A 24,095-nucleotide genomic window follows, 5' to 3' on the forward strand; every position below is an offset into this window, starting at 1 on the left:
CCACGGTGCCCGGCACTGCGCGGTCTGCCATGGGGGCTCCGTGAGCGATGCTTGGGTGGAGTGTGCAGATATGACCCCTGCATCTCCACCAGGGTCTCTGGAAGGGGGGACGGGGGTTTTCCTTGATCTCTTGAAGCAGGTCGAGGTGGAGGAGCAGGAGGCTCCGAGGCCCTGAGCGACTTTCCCAGGCCTCACCCCCAGGGCAGGCAGAGGCCACACTGGAAGCCACATTGCCACGGCCTCTCACGTCTTCCCGGACACCAGAACATCACGGAACTCACGTGTCAGAGTCGGGAGTTGCCACCTCTGTTTCACAAGAGGGGAAACTGAGGCCCAGAGAGGGATCGAGACTCCCCCGGCTCACCCGGAGAGTTGGGAGCAGACACGGCCAAGCTCCGTCGTCCCTGGGACGCCCAGGCTGGGGCGCGTCTGACCCCTGGCGCCATCAGAACGAGGGCGACACACGCCCCCGCTCTCTCCCCGCATCCCGCGCATCCCGCATCGGGCCGGGCCTGTGTCTGAGAAGGCGCAGCTTTCTGGAGGAGAGCGGGAGGCCAGGGTGGGAGCCGTGCCTGTCACCGTGGCAGGATGCTCCAGGCGGATCCGGGATTCAGGTCACCAGGCTGGGGCCACCGGGCGGGGGAGGGGGCCTTCGCAGCCGGGCGGTCAGCTGGCAGGACCGCAGGGGGCGCAGGGCCCCAGGAGCTGTCACCGCTGACTGATGGATGGGGACAGCTTCCAGTCGCTGGCCGTCCCCGCCACGAGCCCCGTGGCCATCTCCGCGGCCGCCCACGCCGGCCTCCCGCCGGGGCTGTGCTTTGAAGGTCCACAAGGCCTTTTGTTCCCGCAGCAGGGCCGGGCGGGCGGTCTGGAGGGGCCCCTTTCAGAGTTTCAGAGGAAGGGCCGCCCGCTGGGGCTTCCCCCTGCCCTGGACCCCCTGGCCGAGCCTCTAATTACCTGTGGGCAGGAGGGGGGAGGGTCCAGCTGCGCCCTCAGGAACCTGCTGGGGGAGGGGCGGCCGCGGTGTGGCCACAGAGGCTTCGCATGCCCGCCGCACAGGCCAGAGCCCAGACTGGAAACTGAGGCCCAGAGAGGGAAGTTGGAAGGAGGCCCAGTCATGGGTTGGAGGGGGGCGCTGAATGTTTGCTGAGCACCGACTCGGCACCCACTGTCTGTTGGACAAGAGTGTGCGGATGGTCTCCTTGGCTGTGAGGAGCGTTGGGGGAATTAAGGCAGAGGCAGGGGGTAGTTGAGAGTCTACTGCACTGGTCCAGGCAGGCAAGAGGCGATCAGGGCTGGGCTGGGCTGCAGTCCCCACCTCTTCACCTGGGCTGGGCTTCGAGCCGCAGGCACTTGGTGCAGCCGCAGTTTGGTGGCTCTTCAAAGGTGAAACTTACATGTGCCATGGGACCCAGTAATGCCACCCTGGGAATATCCCCAAAGGAATTGTAAGAAGGGACTCGAACAGACACGTGTACACCCAGACTCCTTGCAATATTAGTCACCGTAGCCTGTGTCCACCGATGGACACGTGATCAACAAAACACGGCACATCTGGGCAATGGACATTAAACCGCCGTACCAAGGAAGGAAGTCCCATGACAGGCAACTCCGCGGATGTCCCAGGAAACACACCACGGGAGAGAAGCCAGACACGGAAGGGCGAATATGCCCATTTCCACCCGTGTAAAGTGTCCACAAGAGGCAGATTTGCAGAGCCTGAAAGTCAAGTTGCAGTGAGCAGAGGCTGGGGTGAGGGTGGGGCGGTGGGAACGTATCGCTGAACATGTCAGGGCGTCTTTTGGCGAGAAGTTTCGGAAGTAGACGGTGGTGATGATTATGTGGAATTATGACTGTACTTAATGCCACCAAATTGTCCACCTAACATGTTTAACGTGACACAATTTATCACAACTTAGAAAGCCGATTCTGCAACAGACCAAGAAAATAATCGTTGCCCTGCACACTTTCCGTGGGCGAGTTGTGTGGTCGTGAGGGATGTCTCAGTGAAACTGTTAAAAAACCAAATGGTGGAAGGCGTGGGTGGGCGTCCCGAGGCCCTCAGTTAAATAGGAGGGACGGGACGTCCCCTCAGGGGCAGTGAAGGCCCTGGCCTGCCCAATTCTGAAAGTGGGACTGGTGGTTGGTGCCCCTTCCCTGCAGACACGTGCATTTTCTCAGGGCTTTCTGGGAGAGTCTAGCCCTGTTCCCACACCAGCTTGCTGTGCGCCCCTTTGCAAGTCCCACAGCCTCTCTGAGCCTCGGTTTTCTCACCTGTGTTTCAGCCTATTGGCTGAGGCCCGCCTGCGGATGCTTGCCCGAGTCTCCTCATTTGGTCCCGGCCCTATCCGAGAGGAGCACACAGAGGCCCAGAGAGGGTGGGAGGCTTGCCTGGGACTCCCGGACAGCCTTGGAATGCGCCCGAGCCCTGTCTCCGTTGGCCAGGCTCCCTCCCCTCTGCGCCCCCTGTTTGGAGCTGGTCACGGATTCTGCTCCCTCTGCAAATGATCTCCATGTGTCGGGGATTGGGTTTCCCCTCGTCTGGCCCCGTCCCTCCCAGGACCCCCGGCCCCCCACGGGGCGATGCATGGGCGGGGCCTCCCTGGCAACTCCGCGGCTCCTCTGACCCTGAGCGGGGCCCAGGCGGGACGGGCCTGGCATCTGGTTTAACCATCAGAGCAGAGGCTTGTTTCGGTTTTAGTGACCCATGGAGCCCTGGAGAGGGGGAGGGGGCTGGGAGTCGGAGGGAGCTGGAGGGGGAGAGGGAGGAGGGACTGGGGAGGGAGGGCCAGCAGCCGGATGGGCAGGAGGGCTGGAACTGAGCACACAAATACCCGAGTGTTAATGGGGGTCGTGGCAGGGAAAGCAGACACACGCGTGCACGAGTTAAGCGCACATGCACGCCACGCCCCAGTGAAAAGCTCCGTCCACACCCGCCTTGCGGCCCTTCATGCCTCTCGGTGCGCACCCACCATCCACGGGGCGCCCCCTCATCGGCCCCGTGCCCCCCAGCCTCTGCCTAGGCTGTCCTCTGCCCAGCACGCCCTTCTGGGCCACCCCCGCAAAGGCCAGCCTGCGGTTCCCGGTGCCCGTGGTGGGCTGGTGGGAGCAGCCGGCTGGCTTCTGCTCAGCACCAAGTGCTCTGACCTGGGGCAGGAGCCGCCACCGTTCCTGCGTGCCCAGGGCCCGTCTGTGGACAGGCAGGTCCATGCGTCCCGCCTTGCCGGACTCTCCCAACAACCCTGCTGCGATCAGCTCCGTTTTGAGGCTGAGAAGAGAGAGACTCAGAGGGGCTGAGTGAGCAGCCCTAGGTCGCCAGCCGCCTGGTAGGAGACAGACCCACCCTGGCACCCGTGCTTCCCTTGCTTCCGTGGCTGAGGATGGCGGCCCGGGAGGCTTGAGCCCGCGGCCTCGTGGGCACAGCCGGCTGGTCGCGCACGGCCCCTCGGCTCCCCCTGGGCCATCGCTGACGGGCCGTGTCAGGCACAAGAGCACTTTTGGGGCCTGTTGGCCGGGGGCCTTGGGTGCTTGCCACCCCACTCTGGGCCTCGGGCGCCTCCTTGTTGGGCAGAGAGGAGTGGCCCCGCTCCCTGGACCCCTCTTCCGTGCTAGGAGGTGCACGGGGTGGGGAACGGCGTTCCCGACTCTCAACGGGAGAGACTGAGGTCGGTGAGGACAGTGGCACATCTAAGGAGCCACAGCCAGGCCAGTGCAGGCCTGGGATTCAAACCCAGGCGTTGGACTCTCGGGCCTGGCTTTGCCCAGGGACCCTGATGGCCTCCAGCCGGCAGGTGTCACCCAAGCCAAGGGTGCTGTGCGTCTTGTCAACCCCCCCCCCGTTGATCTGGGTTTCGGGGGCCCATCGAAGCAGGAGTTAGGGTTGAGAGTCAGTCTGGGGAGGGAAAGGCCCACTGGGTGCGTGGGGCCACACGGGTCCTTCTACCCGTCTCCCAAGCGGAGTGTCGGCATTATGGTGTCGGCCAGATGGGCGTCCCGTGAGCACCTGCTTTGCGGGCGGTCGTGAGGATAAAGGCGAGTTTGTGGTAAAATATATCCAGTGCTCAGAGTGGTGCCTGGTGCCTCCATGCACCAGGTAAGTGTGGGCAGGTAGGAACACACACTGGCTTTATTTGTTTATTTACTTAAGAGATGGGGTCTTGCTATGTTGCCCAGTCTGGTCTCAAATAGCTGGACTCAAGCAATGCTCCCACCTTGGCCTCCCAAAGTGTTGGGATTACAGGCATGAGCCGCTGTGCCCAGCCTAAGCTTATTTGTGAATCATCGGCTTGGAGTGACACTGGCCAGGCACTGGGCTGCCTTTTTAGCAGAACTTGAGTTCACTGTCACAAGGACTTGAGGCTGAGTCCAGGCACGACGATGGCTTTGGCCTCTCCATCATCCGCTGCGTCTGTGAAATGGAGTCAAGGCCCCTGTCTCCCTCGCCGGCCTTCGAAGCCCAGTCCTGAGCTGTCTGGGGCTGCCAGGTGCCGGGTCTGCTCGGAGGCCCGCACAGGCCTCTCTGCTCCTCTGACGGCGAGTCCCTGCCCCAGGGCCCAGGGAGGCCAGCGTCCCCCGGGTGGGGTGGCGGTGGGCCGTGTTGGGTTTCGGCGCCTGGTTTCTCTGCCCGTGGGGCCCCTCCACCCAGACTGAAAATACCGTGCAAATCCCTCTTGTAAAATCCCCGGCCTCCTCCCGCCAGGCCTCTCGGGGACATGCAGAGGCTAAAATAAGACCTGAGGTCAGCAGGATCCTGTCCCCGGCGGCCACCCGATCCGACCAGTCCCTCGGGGACTCGGTGATCCTGCCACAGACGGGTTCTGAAGCCACCTTTGGCAGGCAGTGCCGGGCTGAGCCCTCTCTGATGCCAAAGCGTCTCGGGATGCAGATTCCCTGGCCTGACCCCCACCCCATGAGGAAAGTCAGTGGCCTGAGGGGCCAACGCGGCGGGATTTCTCAAGGCTCCCGGGGGTCCTGCTGCCCGTTGGTGCCAGGCGCCTGCCACCACCCTGGACATGGCTTGCACGTGCTTGTTCACACCTCTGTCTGAGTGAAGACTGAATGGGTGCATGCATGAGTGAATGGACAGGTGAACGGCTGGGCAGACAGCTCCTGGAGAATGATGGACTCTCCTTGGGGAGAGCTCTGCAGCCGATGTTCCCTGACAGTGTAGAGGCATTTCCAGATGGCGTGGCACCCCCGCCTCCAGGCAGGCCGCTCTGATGCCTCCCCTGCTGGCCCCCACATCCTCACCCATCTCGAGCCTTTCCCTTACTGGTCTCCCTCCCCCCGGTCACGCCCTCCACCCCACACCGGCTAGGCATCGGGCCTGCGGGAGCACCAAGCACTTGAATGCACGCAGGCGGGCGTGAGACGGGACCTCTCCCTGGCTCGGCCGTCCGGTGAGGGCAAGTCCTGGGGAAGGTCTCCCCTTTCCCGCCCCGCGTTGGCGACAGTCCTGGGCTTTTCTTGGGTTCTCCACGCCCTCTCCGGCCTTGAGCCTCTGCACACGCCGTCCCTTCTGCGGAGCCTCCTCCCCTCGTGAACTCGTCCTCCTCCACATCTTGGCTTCGGAGGCGAGCTTCCCCGACTGGCCCCACAAAGTCCCGGTTCCAACCTAAGCCACTGTCTCCCCCGCTGAAGCGTGAGCCGCTTGAGCAGAGGCCATGTCGACCTCATGTCTGCTTCTCCAGCCCCCAAGCAAGCCGAGAATGTTTGTTGAGTGAATGCATGACTTGCTGAAAAACCTCAGCCGTGTTTGTTTAAAATGTTGGTGCTAAACTCCTGCATGTCTGGGGGAACCCAGGCTGGGCTCCTGGAAGCTGGTGAGCCCCGGAGGGTGCGGGGGCGGCTCCAGGGCGGGGCCTTCCTCAGGGCCCATGGGACCTGGACACGCCGGCCCGTGGCTCGGGACCAGAGACTCTGGTGGGCGCTGCTTTGGCACCGGGGACCAAGCCACACACCCTCCCAGAGCCCAGAGCGGGACCACGCTGGCCAGCAGTCCCATGGCGAGGGCGGAGGGGCGAGGAAGCCTGGGGCCAGCCCCCAGCGTCACGCAGAGGAGAGCGCGCTCTGGTCCCCCTCCCTCACTGCCTGGGGCTGAAGGGAGCCACCGCCTGGGAGAGGCTTGGTGACTGTGCAGGCCGAGTGGATGTCGGGGTAGACCCATCACCCAGACAAGCGGCTCCCACGGGTGGCCCCGAGGGAGGATGAGGATGGTGATGGAGAGCCCACGTGTGCCCACCCGGCGCCAAGTGCTGGGGGTGGGGAAGGCGATAGCAGGTGGCCACCCTGCCGGTGGGGGCTCTCCCCCAGGGTGCCTCCTGCAGAGCTCACACAAACCCCGTTTACAGCTGAGGCCACTGAGGCCCAGGGAGGCTGGTAGCAGACAGAGGCAGGGTTTGATCAGGGCCTCTGTGCCCCGCTGTGACAGCACACGGCGCCCGGGTCAGTTACCGAGGGGGCTGGGTGCATGGACTCTACACTCTCCAGCTCCTGAGCCCCCAGCTCTTTCATCCCCACAGGTGCACGCCTTCCTGTCTTCTCTCACACTTGTTCGGTCAGTGAACAAGTACTGACTGCCTACTGACAGTTCTTGGCACTGGGATACAGCAGTGGATAAGAGTGTCCCATGCAGGGGAGTGATGACATTTGGGGTTAGTGACACTCTGGTGTGTGCTCTGGAGGGAGAGACCAGAGAAATCTGGGACTCACCCTGTGTGTGCGCATGTGTACCCATATGCATGTATAAAATCAGGGAAGGCTTCCGGAGGAGGTGACATTTAAACCAAGACCTGAAGAGGAATGGCAGATGGGAGTGGCCTGGCACAGATACAGAGTCCAGGAGGGTGGGAGAAGCTTCCCAAGGCTGTTTGTTCAGGTTCCTCCCACCCCAGGCCTTTGCTGGGTCTGTTCCTCCATCTGTGACACGTTTCCTTCTTCTTGTTCTGATTCTCAGCTGAGATGCTGCCCCCTCCAGGAAGCTGGCCTGATGCCCCCTGGGTCGGTGGCCTCCTCTGGGTCCCCATAGCTCCTTGTGCCACCCAAGTTGCTCCCTAGACTGTGAGCTTCTGGGGGTACAGCCGGGCCTGGTCCCTACCCTGACCCTGTCAGTGCAAAGGGGGAGTCCACAAGCAGTTGAAGAAGGGAAGGGGTGAGAGAAGCTGTCCCCGCCCTGCTGTGCTGGGGTGAAGGCTGCAGAGCCTGGTGCCCGAGGGACCCCCAGACGCGGCTCCCTTCCGCCTCCAGTGGCCCATGGGGGGGTTTCCTGAGACCCCCGGGGGACGCTCATAGGGAGCACGGCAGGGCGGGCAGGGACAGGCCACCCCTCAAGGGCGCACTGCTTCCCTCCGGCTTTCTCAGAGGGAAATCTCTGCCAGGACACACACACACGTGGCCCCGCACTGACACAGCCAGACACAGACACGCTCGGACGCATGAACACGACAGGCACGGGGACACACATGTGGACACACAGAGGCACACAGATGTTCACAGGCATGTATGTGGACACGCACAGGACATGTACACAGAAAAACTCGTGGGCACACACAGACACGTACATGGGTACACACAGGCATAAACATACAGACCACACAGACACACACAGACGTGTACACAGACATGTACACGGACACACACAGACATGTGTCTATGTACCACACAGACACATATGGACACACATAGACATGATGACAGACACCACGGACACACACAGATGTGAACACAGACATGCACATGCACGCACACGGACACGCTCAAAGACTCGTGCATGGACACAGATAAGCACACCAGCACACTTGCACAAACACACAGGGTGAGCTCTGAGGGGGCCGCCGTCCATCCGTCCTCCCAAGGCTGTTGTGAGGGCTAGACCAGCCCAGGTGGTGGAGCCCGGCCTCCTGGGGCCTCTGTGGTCAGCGGGGCCCCTGCCGCGAAGGCCACGCTCGGCTTAACGCTCTCCCGTCCCCACGCTGCCATCCCTCAGTATCCGGATCAGACCCTGCGCTGCCACTCGGGAGGGCCCCGTGGGGGCGCGGCCCATGTTGAGTGTTCCAGGGTGACCCGCAGCCCTGGGAGCTGCAGCCTGGAGACACGTGGGGTGGCCCGTGAGCCCTGGCGGGCGGCATGGAGGGTGACGACGCCTGGGATGGTGCCGGGTGCCCGGCTCGGAGCCGGGGCTGGAGACCGGGGCGCCGGGAGAACGCCGCGAATGGCCGTGTGGTAGAGGGCGGAGGCCGGGACCCCGGGGCCCTGTCCTGGCTTGGCCGGCGCCATGGAGGAGTAGCTGTGTCTTGCTGGGCTCGGTCGCCCTCAGCTTCGCCGGGGCACCAGGTCTGAAGGCGGGCCCCCCGCCGTCCTGCTCCCCCACCCGGAACCCGAGGCCTGCTGGCGCTGGCTTCATGGAGCCGGTCTCGTGGCTTCTCCGAGTCCCCCCGCGAGCTCGGCTGGCCGGGGAGGCCGTTATCTGGAGTGGAGCAGGTGGAGGGGCCTGGCGGGCCGGCGGGCCGCCTGGTTTGTATTTTGAACACCCGGCTCTCAGGCGGTGACAAGGTGTCTGCTAAGTGAGGTAATAGGCAATTGAGTGGGTTCCGCTTTGCCGAGGGCCCTCATAAATCATGTCTGTCAGGGCCTGTGTCGTGGTCCAGGGCAGCGGCCGCGTGCGGCAATTAGCCAGCCTGCGCCCGGAGGCTGGACCACAGCCCGCTTGTCCGGCAGCGCGGCCCTGGCAGGGTTGGAGGGGCTTTGGCCCCCACCCTCCTCTGGTCCTCCCGGCCTCCCCCTGCTCTCCCTAGACGGCTGGGGAGGGACTGACCCCGAGCGGGACCAGGCCCAGGGCTGCTCAGGAGGCTTCGCGGTGACACTGGCAAGCGCCGTCTGCGCTCTGGCCTCCGCTTCCTCGTCTGTAAAGTGGGTGCGCCAATATCTGCTTGAGGACCAATGAGCGGAAGCGACAAGGAGACAGCGACTTCCTCACAGAGGAAGCGTCGATGCGTGAGGACGACGGTGGTGATGGTAGCGATGGCGGTGACGATGGCGGTGACAATGGTGGTGACGGCGGTGACGGTGACGATGAGGACGGTGGTTATGAGGGTTACAGTGTTGACGATGGCGGTGACGGTGGTGATGGTGACGATGGCGGCGATGGCGGTGGCGATGCTGGAGGGGATGGTGGTGGTGATGGTGACCTTGATGGCTCTTGCTTGGCGCCAGCGCTTTGCATGATGGGCTCGCAGACTCCGTGCCGCGTCCTCCCCAAACCGCCCCCTGCCTCCAGGGCTGCCTCTCAGGCAGGCGGGAGGGAGGCGGAGCAGCCCACAAAGCATCAGCAGCGGCAGAGGCAGAGCGGTGATTCCCGGTCACCAGCGATCCCGTGCCGCGGGCACCTTTCTGTCCCCCCGTCAGAGATGGGCAAATCGAGGCACTGTCAGGCGAGTCGCTGTCTGGTCTGGAGAGGGGTGAGTCTAGTCGACCCTGTGAGGCTCGAGGGGCCGACAGTGCAGCCTGAGCTCTGTAAGGGAGTGAGCTCCCCATCTGTGGTCCTTGAGCCGGACAGTCCCTCCTTGGGCCTAGGGGCAGGGTGGCTGCCATCTCAGGAGGGAGCGTGGGAGAGACCCTCTGAGATCGAAGCTGCTCGAGGCAGGGGCGTCGACAGACACACTGAAGCCAGAGAGGGCGAGGAGCCTTCCGAGGGCACACAGCCGGTCAGCTGCGGACGCAAGACTTTAGCCTGCTGGAGTCTCGTGGGTGGGGTGGACCCGGCTCCCCAGATGGTGTTGCGTGAGACACTGGACATGGATAACCCAGCTCCCGAAGCTGGGCGCCTCCAGAAGCCTGAGCTCCTTCCTGTCCACAAGGCCCGGTTTCATCTAGTCCCAGCTCCGTGGCCCCACTGGGCGGCTCGGCCCTCCGCGGGCGTTGCCCAGCCTCTCTGCCCATCCGTGAAATGGGCTCCTGGCTGCAGCTGCCTCCGGGGGACCCACGAGGGGCGGGAGGGCTCCGCCTCAGGTGTGTCCTGAGGTGGCAGAGTCGCTGGCGGTGACTTTTAGTCCGTCCTTCCCCCATCACTTCATCCTTCCCCATCTGCCACTCACCAGGTGTGACGCCAGGGCTGGGGCAGGGGTGTTCTCGAGGTGGGGGGTCTCGTGGGGTGGACGTGCCTGCCCCCAGGGTTATCGGGGTGGGAGGCGGGCCCTGCAGCCTTTCTCAGAGCCACGTACGGGCCCAGAGGGAGGGAAATGCCACACAGACTCGCACACCTACCCACACACACGCACGTGTACACGCACTCATAGCTGTACATGCACTCTCAAGTCAACACACTCACACGCACACACACAGTCTCTCCCTCTCTCCTCCCCCCTTCCCCCCCAAGGCCGACCCACATGGGCCCAGGAACACGGAGCCCGCACGGTGCCCATGCTGCAGACAGCTCTTGACACTTGTGGAGTGCCTGGCCTGGGGGACGCAGAGTGACGCAGACACAGAGCCCCTGCCTCAGGCACGTGTGTCCCCCGAAACCCACAGAGCGGCACACATAGTCCTGCGCACCCCAAGGCACACGCAGGAGGTCCCTCCGTGTGCCTGCCCATCCTGCTGCTTCCTGGGGCAGAGGGAGGGGTGTGGGGTCCAGAGATCTCCTCCTCGGTCTCCTCATGACCCGGATGGAAGCCAGCAGTCCTCTCCCCCGCCCCCTGCCCCCGGACCAGCCTTTGTGATGGGGAAGGGAACAGGGGAGGCCCCAGAGAAGACACTTCAAAGAAAGCCCAGACCCCCGGGGCCCTGCTGCACTCGGAGGCCCTGGAGTGGCTCCCCTGGGAGGCCGGCTGGAACAGGGGCATCTGGGGGGCTCCAGCTCGGGGGACACTCGGACCTGTCTGTTTGCCTCTTTGGGGACCAAACAGCCAAGTCCGGTCCCCGGGCGCCCACCGTGCCCTGCGGCCGGCCCCAGCCACGGCAGCTTGGGCATTGGAGGTGGGGCGGTGGGCCCTGGAGACCGCCATCTGCCTGGCTGTCTCGGCTGCCTCCCCTCCCTGGGGGCTGTGAGGGGCCGGGATCGATGCCGGGCCCAGCTGCCCAGCGGCGCCCCATGACGAGCCGGCCGGCCTGGGCCTAATTGATGACACCGGGGCGCCGGCGAAGGTGGACCCAGGTGGCGGGGCCCAGGCAGCCTCTGGCTCCCCCAAGGCACGGCCCGGCTGGGGACAGGGCGGTGGGGAAGAAAGAAGGCACAAGCGGGGGTCCGGGAGGCCCAATTAAGCCGCCAGTGGCACAGCCCGGCTGCCCCTAATTTGGTGTGGGATAATGAGCTGGGAAATTGGCTCCCATCGGACGGAGTTTAGGCCCCAGCTGGGCCGGCCCCTGGGAATGGCCTCTTCAGCCTTGCCCTGTGGATTGGATGAGAGGCTGGAGTCAGCTGCTCCGGCGGGCACAGCCCTCTACAGTGTGCAGACACTTGCTACTGTGTGCTGTCAATGGCATCTATTCCTTGTTTGTTTGTTTTTTTGGTGCTGGGGGGCGGGTTACGATTATTGCCCCAGTTTACAGATAGACAAACTGAGGCCCAGAGAGGATCCAGGACTTGAACACAGGTTTTCTCATACAAGCACTTCTTTTTCTTCTTGGCATTTTTTTCTTTCTTTTTTTCTTTTTCAGGAGTGCCCGATTGAGCGAATAAAAACACACAATGTCCAGTAAAATTGGAAGTTCAGATAAATCTTGAATGAAGTCAGTATACGTTCATCTCATGCAATATTTGAGATATATTGAAAACTACTCGTTGGGCACTTTATCTGTTTACAGCGCTGGCAACGGTACCCACCCCTCCTAAGGGCCTCGAGGAGTCTGCAGGTAGAGGGACTACCCTTTGGGGCCCGCCAGTCAGACACGAGCTGCACGACTCTCTTGTCTGTGGGAGCAGGGTGATGCCCCGTCCTCACCCCAAGGGGACCCCCCCGGAGCCTGCAACGGGTTGCTCTGAGAGGCTGAGGGGACTTTGAAGTAAAGGGTCTGGAGATGGGAGATGGCCCGGGGTCCCCTGGTAGGTCAAGGTCATCCCCAGTGTCCTTGACAGGGAGGGCCGGAGGACCCAGATCCATGGAGATGCCGTGATCAGTGCAGAGGTCAGAGGGGGCACGGGAATGCGATGCAAGGAGCTGCGGGCTGCGGACACAGGCGGCCTCTAGACGCCGGAGAACGCCAGCAGGACTCTCTCTTGGAGCTTCCAGAGGAGTTGGTCCTGCCGCGCCTGGCTCTGAGTCCCCTCGAGACTCACGCAGGAATTCTGGGCCCTTGCGCCGCCAGGCCACGCACTGGTCTCTCTGGAAGCAGCTGTGGGGAACGAGGGTGGTGCCGAGTGGCACAGCACCGTGGGCCTCGGACCTCCCGTCTGCGGAATGGGGAGGGAGCGAGGTCTGCCCGGGCAGCAGTCACAGGCTCCCTGGGCGACGGTCGCACACCGGAGTCCTGAGGGGCCGCAGCCCCTGCCTTGCTTGGCGCAGCCAGGAGTGTCTTCAGATGCCCAGAGGGAGCCAGAGCAGACCTGCCTTTCCAGGGGCCACACTGGACCCGGACTCCAGGAAACGGGCTCGGAGCCCCTCCAGACGCTTCTTCTGGGAGGCCAAGAGCCCAGGGTCTCGGCAGACCCTGATTCTGCTATTTCCCAGCTGCGTGGTCTTGGGCGAAGGAGTTGCTTCCCTGCCTCGGTTTCCTCAGTGGGGCTCAGGGTGCGTCCACCGGGCAGGGCCCTTCTGAGCACGAAATAACATGCCGTCACACCGCTGGAGAGCACCCCCGGAGCAGCCATGAGTGGCAGTTCTCCCTCACCCCTGTGTGTTCCCATTTCACAGATGAAGAGGCCAGAGTCTGGTGGGACTTGCCAAAAGTTGCAGTGCATGGTGGGCAGGCCCTGGATTGGACCCTGAACTTCCTAATGCAGCCCTGTCTTTTTTTTTTTTTTTTGAGTTGGGGTTTCACCCTGTCACCCAGATTGGAGTGCAGTGACACACAAATGGCTCACCGCAGCCTTGACCTCCTGGGCTCTGAGGTGATCCTTCCACCTCAGCCTCCTGAGTCGTGGGGACTACAGGTGCACACCATCGCACCTGGCTCATTTTGTATAGAGATGGGGTCTTTCTAGGTTGCCCAGGCTGGTCTCGAATTCCTGGGCTCAAGCAATCTGCCTGCTTTGGTCCCTCCAAGTGCTGGGATTACGGGCATGAGCCACCACGCCCAGCCTGTCTGTTCGCATGTGTCCTGTCTGGAAGTATCCTGGTCCCTGCCCGCCCCCCTTACTCCTTAGAAAACGGCCTTTAATCATGCCTTCACGTTCCAGGAACTCCTTGTGTTTCTTAAGGCAGAGAAACTCCTTGCCCTTCTCCTTTCCAGTTTAAATAAGCCCAGACTCTGCACACCCACTTCCCTGCTAGTGAAAGTCCTTGCATGACCTCTTGGGGGGGGCAATTTGGAAGCAGACATCCACAGTGTCATCCATAAGTAGATATCTATGTATCTCTCTGCTCAGGCCTTCAACTTCTGGGGTTCCATCTTAAATAAACAAATTGCCACAATATCACACAAAGATCCAGCAGTTGAGGGACGTTCGTTGCAGCAAACATGTCCAAGCAACCTGGCTGCCCAACCGCAGGGGACATGTTAAGTAAGCAATGCTGCCTCCCCCTGACGGAGTATCATACAGTTTGCCTGCTAGCAGGCTGGAGCAGAAGAGTGCTGTGTCCATGGGGACAAGGGCTTTGTTCAGCCATTTCTCCCCCCACTGCAATCTCGCCAGGATCTAGAACTGTGCCTGGCATGCGGGAGGTGCTCAGTAAAAATGTGTCGGCAGATGAGTGGATGCATGCCTGACAACATGGAAAGATCATTTTGCTTTTCCAAAGTATCTGTGTTATCCCTTCTTGTGTGAACACGCATAAACTCTGTGTGGGGTGGATGTTTAAAGGTAATAAAAGGACCAGCTTGGCAATTTCCAGACTTGCTGATTCTAGGCAATTTTCCCTCACGACCTTTCGGCTCTCGGTCTTTCTGAAATGCACGCAAGAGACATCTTACCTTTGAGGTAAGAAAACAAGGCAAGCGGTTTCTTGTCGAAGTCGTGAGATAGCTGGTGCGAGGCAATGATGCAGCCCTCCGAGCCCTCTCCATGCAAATGTCTCCCGCACATCGCGGTTCTGGGAACTGTGATCGCAGCTGCTGAGAACACATGGTTCGGGGCTCCAGGGGTCACACATGGGTCCTGCTGTCTGGCTCTGCCTGACGCCCTGGCCGCCGGTTCAAAGCTCCATGACCAAGATGTCAAATCTGGAATTTTAATCCACGACAAAGCGGGAAATCTCCTCTTGTCTGACTGTGGAAATCCCGGACCCAGCTCGCCGAGAGGTTACCCGCCCCCAGTCTAGAGGGAGCGCGAGAGGGGAGCGCGAGAGTCCCAGCGGATCGGGCTGGCCTGGTCTGCCGCCCAGGCCGGTCCTCGAAAGGCTGGGCGTGGGGAAGAGACCCCTGATGTCCCCGAAGGGCCTCTGGGAGCCATGGGAGATGGTGGGCAGGAGTGCGCGGGGTGAGGCTAAGCCTGATTGTGGGTAGAGGGACTTTTAAAAAATTTTATTTTAATCTTAATTTTTTTTGAGTTGGAGTCCCACCCTGCAGCCCACTGCAGCCTCGACCTCCTGGGCTCAAGTGAGCCTCCTGTCCCAGCCTCCCAAGTAGCTGGGACTACAGGCAGGTGCCACCACATCTGGCTAATTTGTATTGACGTCTTTTAGAGACCAGGTCTCACCATGTTGCCTAGGCTGGTCTTGAACTCCTAGCCTCAGGCAGTCCTCCTGTCTTGGCCACCCCAAATGCGGGGATGACAGGTCGGAGCCACTGTGCCTGTCCTGGTGAGAGTGATTTGTAAACAAACATGTACACAAAACCACGATCCGAAGTTGGTTAAAGGAATTACAGACGTCCAGGCATGGGGGGGACGGGGGCTGGATGGGGTCAGGGAAGCGAGAGATGTACCCCTTATCTGCCCCTGCATGAAGAGGACTTTATTTTTGGGTAAAATCAGCTCCAACAGATGCTCTAGATTTCGTGAAGAAATGGGAAAAGTCTCCACCATTGCCTTTCTCTTCTTTCCTGTTTCTGCCCCCACCCTGGGTTTTGAACACACGAAGGGAGGAAACACATCAGTGCCTCCTACACTCATATTTGACTCCACTGTGTGCAGGGCACATCCCAGGGCCTTCTGGGAAATTCTCAGGGCCGCTGGACGACACGCTGATGTGAGAAGCTAGGACGACCCCCGGAAGCCACCTCGACCTCTCCACGCTCACACCACGGCCTTGGGACAGGTCTCGGGCTGGTCCTCACTTAGCCTGTGGGCCCTCGGTCACAGAGGGCTCCGTAATTTATTACAGTGCACCTGTTGGAGCTGGTTTTATCCACAAATACAGTCCTCTTCGTGCAGGGGCAGATAAGGGGTACATCGCTGTCTTTCCTGGCCCCATCCAAGCCTCCCCACCCTCCCCTCCAAGAGCCCTGCTGGCGTGTTGAGAGTGTGGCCTGGGGTGAAGGGCACACTTGAGAGGGTGGAAGTCCTCCCCGGTAGAGTGGCTGGCCCGAGAAAGCCAGGCTGCCCTCAGGGGGGACCCACGGATGCACCCGGTAAGCCCCGGGGACGTGGGGCTGCTGGCTGTTCCCTGGAAGCCCATGGTGGGACAGCTGGTGACTGGCCCGTGGATTCCTGGAGCCGAGTGGGTCCCTGTCACGAGTGTACTGGGATGACGCCTGCCCTTCCTTGCCAGAGTTCCTCTGTGAGCCTTCGCCCCTTCCCTTCCAGTGGGCGGGGACCCCCTCCTGCCTACTGGGGTCAGGGCAGAGGGCAGTCCCGGAACTCACTGCCACTTTTCTGCAGCACCTGGGCAGTCTGTGTCATCATGTGAGGTGACACCCACCTGTAGGCTGGACGAAAATGACTCCTGATTTCTCTTGAGGAGCCAGAAAATTCATCCTTAACGCTTCAAAAAAACCTCACTCTCAGCCGGGCTCAGTGGCTCAGCCTGTCATCCCAGCACTTTGGGAGGCCGAGGCAAGTGGATTGCCTGAACCTGCGGGTTCGAGATCAGCCTGGGACACTTGGTGAGACCTTGTGTCTCCAATAAATAAAAAATTAGCCAAATGTGGTAGTGTGCACCTGTAGTTCCGGCTACTTGGAGGGATGAGGCGGAAGGATTGCCGAAGCCCAGCAGGTGGACGCTGGGGTGGCCGTGAGTGTGCCACTGTGCTCCAGCCTGGGCGATGGAGCGAGACTGACTCAAAACAAAACAAAAACAAAAAGCCCACTCTCAGGCCAGGGCAGCGGCTCACACCTGGTATCCCAGCACTCTGGGAGGCTGAGATGGGAGGACTACTTGAGCCTAGGAGTTTGAGACCAACCTGGGTGACATAGCAAGACCTTGTCTCTACAAAAAATGAAAAAATGTGCAGGGCATGGCGGCACACACCTGTAGTCCCAGCTGCTCGTGAGGCTGAGGCGGAAGGATCGCCGGAGCCCAGGAGGTCAAGGCTGCAGTGAGTCACGATCGTGCCACTGCCCTCCAGCCTGGGAGACAGAGTGAGGCCCTGACTCAGAACAAAACAAAGCAAGACCACCTCCGCTTCAGAGAAAACGCAGTCCACTGTTTCCTGGAGGAGGCAACCGTCTTCCTTCCCCTCCTCTCTCTTCTCCCGTTCTGCCTCGTTCCATCATACGGAACCCAACATTTGTCCTATTTTTACGCCCTAACTGTGGCAAGGTTGGTTCCAGCAGCATCTGCATCTGTGAGAGCGCCAGAGAGAAGACCGCCGAGAAGGGCGAGCCAGGCCGAGATGGGATGGGGGCCTAGAGACCCCTGGCTCTGCTTGCTCCCAGCCACGCCCCCCACAGGAGGCTTCAGGGAACCTCGGGGCTCCACGGAAGACAGCTTGAGAATCACAGGTGGGAGCGCTGGCTGTCCTGTCTGGGACTCAGAGCTGGCTGAGGGTCAGCGCTGCCCTGGCCTTGCGGTGTGGACTGGTTCTTGTCCTCTCTGGGTGTTCATTTCCCCATGTTTTACAGACTCGGCGTTCAGAGGGGCCGAAGTGAAAAACAAGACTCATCCCACAGCGAGGAAACAGGAGGTCCAGAGAGGGAGCTGCCCTTGGCCAAGGTGCACAGCCTTGCCCCTGCTGCAGATCCCACCTGGAAGGGTCAGGGCTGCTCCTCCAGCACAGGGAGAGCCCCTCTGACCCAGTGGGTGCCTCCTATGCCGGCCCTGCCCAGGCATCGGCATCCCCATCGGCTTTCTCTCCCGTCGGGAAGTGGCAGCTCTTGGGGCGTTTACTTTTTGCCTGTGACGTGGGAAGCCACTCTCAGGGCGGACGACCCATCCGGCCGAATGCTGCCCTGCTCCTTCGGCCGGGACAGTGAGTCCCTTCTCTGGTGTGATGGTGGGAACACCAGGCTCTCTGGGGAAGGAGGCCACGGGGCCGCCCCATGCCTGTGGCCCAGCTGGGGCCGAGGGGGTCTTGGGATGGCACTCGCCTCTCCCCGCCGAGTTGGCGTGGCCTGGGATCACTCCCTTCTGGGGTTGGATGCAACAGCAGCCCTGTTGTCCTGGTGACAGGGAAGGGCTGGGATCCCCCTCCCTCCGAGCCTCAGTGTCCCCTCTTCTCTGAGACAGGCATCCTCACACTGCAGTCAACACGGGCCGGGCCATGGAGTATGCCTGGCGAGTCACAGCCACGGCGACTTCTGTCGTGATCGCCCTTAGGATTGGGAAGTGTGGTTGAACGCGGCTCCTTCCGTGCCCCCTGAGAAGCAGCAGTGGAATCGGAGGAGAGAGGAGAGTGGGGCTGGCTGGAGAGAGGCGTGCTCCAACCCACGGAGGGGAACAGGAGAGCCACTGAAGACGCAGGTGGGAGGGGAGGGTGCCCCAGGCGGAGTGATGGCGGGGCGAAGGCCTGGCAGGCGACAGATCCCTCCTTGGCCAAGCAGCGAAGGACAGCCGCCAGGCCAGGCCGCCGTGCCTGGGGGCCGCGGTGGGGGGCAGGCCTGGGACGTCCCGGACGACACCGTGAAACACACCCTGTAGGTCGTAGCAAGGAGCGTGCCGCTTCCCAGAGATGTGCGCTTTCAGTCCTGGATGACGGCTTAACCCCAAAGGGCACTCGCCCATGGGTGGCAAGCTTGCTGGTGTTGATGGGTGCCGGAGGGCCGCTCCTTGAGAATGTTGGGGCTGGAGCAGGGCCAGAGACACCACGTGGGGCCCACTGGGGCTTCCCACCAGCCCTCCCTGGCTGGACACGGCGGGGGGCAAGGGGAAGCTGGGAGGAAAGCTGGCCAAGTGAGGCGAGGCGAGGCTCCCAGAGGGCAGCGTGGGTGGGGCTCCCAGTGTCTGATCCGTGGTTCATGGCCGGCTCGGAGACTGTCATCAGCAGCAGCCGGGAAGGGGTCCGTAGCCCCCGCCAGCGTCAGGAATCGGGGATCGGGCTCGGTGAGGTTGCAGCTGTGGGGCTTCCTGAGCACGGCGGCCCGGGTGGGAGAACCCCAGGTGTGCCCGGCTGCGGTCTAGGGAGGGTGGGCAACCCAAAGGGGCAGAGGCCTGGCCCAGGGAACCCGCCAAGGGGCTCAGCAGTGAGGGTCCCCATGCATGCCCAGGGATTGCCCCCTGGACGGTGCTCTCAGTTCTAAAGCCAGCAGTTGCATTCAAAGCCCCCCACCCCTGCTACCTGGCTGACCTCGGAAATGGCCTCGCCCCTTCACCGTGTATTTTCCCATCTGTAAAATGGGTGTGTCACACACCTCGCGCCTAGCGTTCTACTGGGAAGGGCACATCGTAGAATGTATGGAAAGTGCCCCTGGCAGCCCCCAACTGTCAGCTGCCTGGTGACATGACGACAGAGATTCGAAGCCGTAGTCTTTGCTCTAAGCTTGGCCTGGGAAGGTGGTGGCTCCGAGGTTAAGATGTAGGTGCCTGGGAGGGGCCCCATGGCTGGATCCATTCCACCAGCATTCGTGGGGGCGCGGACGGACAAGCCCTGGGGCCGGTGGGGACGCGGCAAGGCGGGGCCCTGGCTCCACTGCCAAGCCAGGGCCCTTCCTCGCCGCTGTCTCCGAGGCACCCCACCGCTGCCTGGCCCCCACCCCTGTGGCACCCCACCCTCGCCCATCGGGACCTCCTGTTTCCCTGTCACTTTTCTTCAGGTTCCTCTGTGAGCTCCACTTCTTTTGGTCTCATTGGCTGGAACTCCCAGGTCTCAGCCCAGACCCTCACTGCTTTCTCCTTCTCATGGCACGTCTTGCCCACTCTCAGGGCTTGGTGTCCATTCTCTCCTCATGTTTCCCCAATCTCCATTTCCAGCCCAGACTCATTCATTCATTCATTCACTCACTCACTCGCAAATATTTGTGGCTGAAATAGTGTCGCTGACACTCAAGTCCATCATGTCTGTCCTGCTCCCAGCCCTCCCCCAAGTCCCCGGACCAGGGCAGGCAGCTGCAGACCCCCAACCACCCTTGCTCCATGAATGAATAAATTGGGGACTGCCTGAGGGGACTCAGCCTTCCAAACCTGGAAAGGTGCAACCTTCATACCTTAAAGAGAAGAAACCCAAGAGCCTATTCTGAGCCCAAGAGCCTATTCTGAGCCCCAAAGTGTCTGCAGGGGCTTGCAAAGGTCCCTAAGAGGTCACCCAGCTCATGCCTCTCACCCCCACTTAGCAGATGGAAAAACTGAGGCTCTGAGCAGCGAGGTGACACGCCCACACAGCAGCTCAGTGGCTGCACTGGGGCCTGGTTTCCAGAACGGGGCTCTTGCCTCTTGACCCGCAGGCCAGCAGACCGGGCGGCCCCGAGGCGTCTGGCAGCAGCCAGCTGGGGCGTGTTTCTGTCACGTTCCACAGCGGCAGGCAGGTAATAACCGCTCTGTTTCCGCTGTCGCAGCGTGTGGTAGGTAGAAACGTGCATCCAAGTGTCACTCGCTAGAATGCAAGCAAGGATCCTTAGGCCTGCAGCCTTCGGAGGGGCTGATGCGAGGATGTGGCGTTCCCTGCGGATCACCCAGAAGGGGGAGCAGGAACCTCCGTTGTTCCTTGGCAGCGTCTGTCCAAGGACACGTCACCACTGGGGTTATTGTTATAAGCGTGGTTGGAGAGTGTGTGTGTGTGCGTCCATACACCCAGGAGCGGGTGAGAGCGACCTGTGCAGGTGTGCATGTTTGCGTGGGTGTGCACGCATGTGACACTCACGGAAGCGTCAGCCTGTGAGGACAGGACGCCTGCTCTGTGGCGCTCACCCGTTTCCTAGCGTCTGGTATACAGTGGGCGCTTCTTAGCTATCTGTTGCATCAACAACCCCCCCGGTGGTTGTTCCTGTCTGCAATGCAGCCTTGGATCCTCCTCAGATCTGACTGTGTCTCTGCGCCCTGCTGTCACGCCCCTCTCAGCCACTGGCCTTCCTTCCCCTTGCCTTCCCTTCCTCCACTGCGACCCCCTCAGGCCTCGGTCCAGGCCTCCGCCCCAAGGGGTCTTCTTAACACATAAGTTGGAGCAAGTCACTCTCTTGACTGAAAAACAAAACAGCCAGGCATGGTGGCTCACTTCTGTAACCTCAGCACTTTGAGAAGCCAAGGCGAGAGGATTGCTTGAGGTCAGGAGTTCGAAACCAGCCTGAGCAACACAGCGAGACCCCACCTCTACAAAACAACAACAACAAAACCAAAAACCAAAAAGAGAAAGAAAACAAAATGAAAATGAAACAAAGACCCCTGTGGCACTCGGAGTAAACTCCAGACTCTTCCAGGACCTCCAGAGTCCTGCACCGCCTCACTGCCATTCCTCACCCCGGTTCTTTCGAGGGGTGGCTTTTTCCTGCTTCAGGACCTTTGCATCTCCTTGCTGGAGTGACTTGTGTGGTAAGAAAGACCCCTTTGCATCTACCGTCCCTCTGCTTTCGATACAGCCTGCCCTTCCTCTTGCCTTGGGTCCGGCTTAAATAGGCTACTCCCTCTGGAGGATGTCCCTGTCCGCTCTTTCTAATCTCCCCACCCCCGTCTCACCCCGTCCTATGATTTTCTCAGCACAACTGTGGGTCCTCAGGACGCGGAGGGCAACCCCTGAGGTTCTTATGTGCCCGTTTCTCTGCGAGGCCCTGAGCTCGGGGGACAGGGCCACTCCTGTTTGGCTGCACAGCCTTCCAGGGAGCCGGCCCAGGGACAGGTGCATGTGGGCCCCACCAGTGCCAGCAGGAGGCCTTCTCAGTGCTGCTGTTTTACTTACTGCACTTAAAGGGACTGCGTTTATGCCAACAGGTGATTTGCTCTTGCTGTTTTTGTTGTTTTAGTTGGGGTCTCACTCTGTCACCGATCTCAGGGATCCTCCTGCCTTGGCCTCCTGAGTGGCTGGGACTAGAGTCATGCACTGCCACGCCTGGCTAATTCTTTGACTTTTTTGTAGAGATGAGGCCTTGCTATGGTGCCCAAGTTGGTCTTGAACCCCTGGGCTCAAGCAGTCCTCCCACCTTGGCCTCCCAAACTGCCAGGATGATAGCCATGAGCCACCTCATTCGGCCTCTCTTGCTATTTTAAATAGAAAACTGGCCATACGTGAAAAGTAACTCAGGGCTAGCCACACAGGTGTCTTCACAGCCTAGCTGTGGTACCTACCCGAGGCTCGGGACTGGGAGCTCTGCCCTGCTGGATGTTGGCCACCCTGTGGCCCCGCTGAGACTTTCTCCCGGCTGCAGCCAGGGAGCGAGAAGAGGCCACCAGGCCGGCCCCCAGCCGCTCTGTGGAGTCTGCCTCTCTGCCCAGAACGTGCCAGGTCCAAAGACAGAGCGAAGCACCTTTCCAGTCCCTCGGGCTGCGCCTCGGCATCCCTGGGTGTCCTTGTGCCACATTCCAGGAGCCACCTCTGGGGCCAAGGGTGTCTGGGCTTGGGGCCACCAGCTCCTGGGCAGGGCCTCTGCCTTCTCTTCTGGCAAATGGGGCTGCCCATCTGGGCACGACTGCCGAGGACGAACCGGGGATGGGCCGGAGTCCCAGCGGATGCCTCCCTCCTCCCCAGGGAAGAGTCCTGGCTGCGGTCGTTCCTGAGCCTCCCTCCAGGGAGGATGCGGAATTTTTATTTTTTGGTCTTTGTCTGCAAGGGGGAAGCTGGGCCCCTATGCAATTTTCATTCCATGAGGCCGGAAAGGGGGAGGTCTGCACAGGTGTTTTCTGGGGGGAGGAGAGGGGCTGGGAGCCCCGGGGCATGGGCTGGCAGGAGGCCAGATGTGCCTGCTTGTCGGGACAGGGACAGGGGCGTCGCGGCACGGCTGAGCACCCACTGTCTACGCGCTTGTGTGCAAGCTGCCACGCACACCCTGACTTATTAACTCCTCCCAACCACACACGGGTCCAGTATCACAGCCACCCATTTCAGACGGTGAAACTCAGGGGCATGTCATCCCAGCACTTTGGGAGGCTGAGGCGGGAGGATCGCTTGACCCCCAGAGTTCGAGACCAGCCTCAGCAACATAGAGAATGAGAGACCTTGTCTCGACAAAAATAAAAAATTAAGCTGGGTGTGGTGGCACGTGTCTGCAGTCCCAGCTACTTGGGAGGCTGAGGTGGAAGGATCGCCTGAGCCCAGGAGGTCCAGGCTGCAGTGAGCCGTGATTGTGCCACTGCACTGCAGTCTGGGCAGCAAAGTGAGACCCCAATTCAAAAAAAAAAAAGTTAACTGAGACTCAGGGAAGGAAGGAATTTGCTTCAGGTCACACGGCTGTGAAATGGAAGAGCCGGGATTTGAACCCAGGTCTGTGTGGGTCCAAAGTTGTGATCTTAACCAACACTCTTTTAGGCTTCTTCTCAAACAACAAAAATAGTTCTGACAGGAATAATAATATTCTTCATTTGGAGAACACTCTCTGACTCACAGAGGGCTTTGGGTGCATGGGAAAGCCCAGAGGGACAAGGTGACTTGTCCAGGGTTGCACAGCATTTGTGAGCTCCCCGGTTCTGCAGAGGCTGTGTCTGCTCCTGAGACCTGACCCACAGAGGCCTGCGCTCCTGACCCCTGTGGGCCCAGCCGAGGACGGGGGACTCCTCACAACTCGGGGTCATGCCCTGCCCAGCCCTGGGTGGGAGAGCCCGGGTGACCATGAGTGGCTGGGATGACATTTCCCACTGCGGCAGGGCTTCTTTTCCTCGCCCACCGCAAAGTTTGCCACCAAGGCCCCCCTGACCAAAGGCAGATCAGCAGGAGAAAGGCACAGGCCTTGATCTCATAAGCTTTACGTGGCATGGGAACCTTCAGGATGGAAGTCCCAAGGGACAGAGATCCCCACGCACTTTCACGCTAAGCCGGGAGCAGCGTGCCCGCCGTGGGGTGGCATGACTGGATGGGGGCAGTGATCCCATGGTCGTACACCGGGGACCTCAGTCAGGCCCATGTCCTGTGCCTTCAGAGGTGAGGATGGTCCCTGCCTCCGGGGACAGGGAGGGCACGCCTGGCACGAGGGGAAGGCTGGGAGGACGGTGTGAGCCCTCCTGCTTCTGTTTTCGCAAATGCCAGAGTGCCCCATCTCGGGGTCCCGAGGCCTGAGCCCCATTGTGCAGGGGAAGCAGGAGGCAAGAAAGCCTGCGCTCTGACCCAGGGCCCGGCCTCTTCTGTCCTGAAGGGGGTCTCCGGAAGGAGGCCGGGGAGTTTGGGCGAAATCCGGGGTGTCGGCTAATGCTGAGGTCTCTGCCAGGCCTTGCTGACCATTGGCCGCTCGGGCCGTCGTGGCTTGGAGGGTGTGGCCAGACCCTGGCTCCTGTGGGCCCAGCTCCCCGGGTGCCCCTCCCTGCCTCAGCTACCTGGCCTGCCCTCCCGTCTCCACAGGCTCTGTCGGCGCCTCTGTCTCTGTTGGTCTTTGTCTCTGTCTCTCTCTCAATCTCTGTCTCTCGGCGTCTCTCTGTCTCTGTCAGTCTTTGTCTCTCACTCTCTCTTTGTCTCTCAGTATCTCTCTGTCTCTGTCAGTCTTTGTCTCTCTCTCACTCTCTCTTTGTCTCTCAGCATCTCTCTGTCTCTGTTGGTCTCTCTCTTTTAATCTCTGTCTC

The sequence above is a fragment of the Carlito syrichta genome, unplaced genomic scaffold (genome assembly GCF_000164805.1).
Source record: "Carlito syrichta isolate Samal-C Ts95f unplaced genomic scaffold, Tarsius_syrichta-2.0.1 Scaffold304394, whole genome shotgun sequence".
NCBI lineage: Eukaryota > Metazoa > Chordata > Mammalia > Primates > Tarsiidae > Carlito > Carlito syrichta.